Genomic DNA, 1,257 nt, shown 5'->3' on the forward strand with positions numbered 1-1,257 from the left:
CGCTTGTAAATTTAGTAAAGAACAGGTAAACGACCCCTTGGATTGAGAACCTCTGGCGACTCCGACCCTTCTTTGCCTCTTCAGCTCCGAGGCCTTGACGCTGTTCCGCGTCTCGTACCTGTGGTACGTGCCGCTGTCGCTGCTCGTGGGCGTCGGGGTGGCGGCGCTGGCCGCGCTGCTGGGGTGGCGCTCCGACCTGCGCCGCGTCGAGCCGTGCCTCGTGGCGCCCCTCGCGCGCCGCTTCCTGCCCGCCGCCGAGAAGGGCGTCGACGCGCTGCAAGAGCGACCGGCGGGCGGCGGCACCGCCGCCGAGCAGGCCCTGCTGCTGGCCGACCTCAGGGTGAGTACAAGTGCACACACTGGCCTCACACGTGTCGCACTTTTAGAGGTCCGTTATACTTTATTTTCTGAGCCTGCGTTCGGGTGCGTTCAGAGGGTTTATTGGTAGTTGCAAATTCACTGTTAACGCCGTGGTCGCCTAGAATGCCAAAATTTTGGCCTTCTTTCAAAAGAAGGCCAACGTTTGGCATTCAAAGAGGCCAACATTTGGAAGCCTCCAAAAGACGGCCAAAATTTGGCAGTCAAAAAGGACTGCCAACATTTTGGGCATGCTTAGCGACCACGGCGTTAACAGTGAAGTTTTAGATGCGATGGTTCTATAACCGTGAAAAATTTACCCGGTCAATACTAAACTTCTCATTTCCAGGTGTCACTCCAAAACTTGGACAAGAACTACAAGGACCCAGAGAAGAAGTTGACCATTGAGGAGTGCGCGAGATAGAGCCGGTGGTCGGAGGGGGGGGGGGAGGGGAACAGCATTCCGAGAAGCAAGGCGCGAGGAGTCACCGGATGTTCAGTTTTAGACAAGTTTTCGAGCCGGTCGAACCCACCAACCACTCGCAGAAGTGTTGAGGTCGTCGCCAACCGCCCGGCGAGCCTTGAGCACCACACTGCACCTCAACACACCTGCCACGTGGCGTGTCGCATGTCACCACGCCCTCTAGTCCGTGGACGCGCGTATCTCACGAGCCGCTTGACGTGAAGGAAATGGACTTGAGATTCGATTTGTTCACGGGCCCGAGGGCGGGGGGCGGGCGCACTCAGGTCCAATGATAGGCTCACGTCAACCTAACCGCTCGACGAGTGTCGGCGTTTACTATACTTCACCTTTGGCTCTTTACAATTAAAAGTGCAAAAGTGTGTTGTTTCGATGCTTGTCAGGGCTGTTTTCCAGGAAACGTATGATGCGCATAGGTC

Source organism: Frankliniella occidentalis, unplaced genomic scaffold (assembly GCF_000697945.3).
Source record: "Frankliniella occidentalis isolate FOCC.00 unplaced genomic scaffold, Focc_3.1 Scaffold30, whole genome shotgun sequence".
NCBI classification, from domain to species: domain Eukaryota; kingdom Metazoa; phylum Arthropoda; class Insecta; order Thysanoptera; family Thripidae; genus Frankliniella; species Frankliniella occidentalis.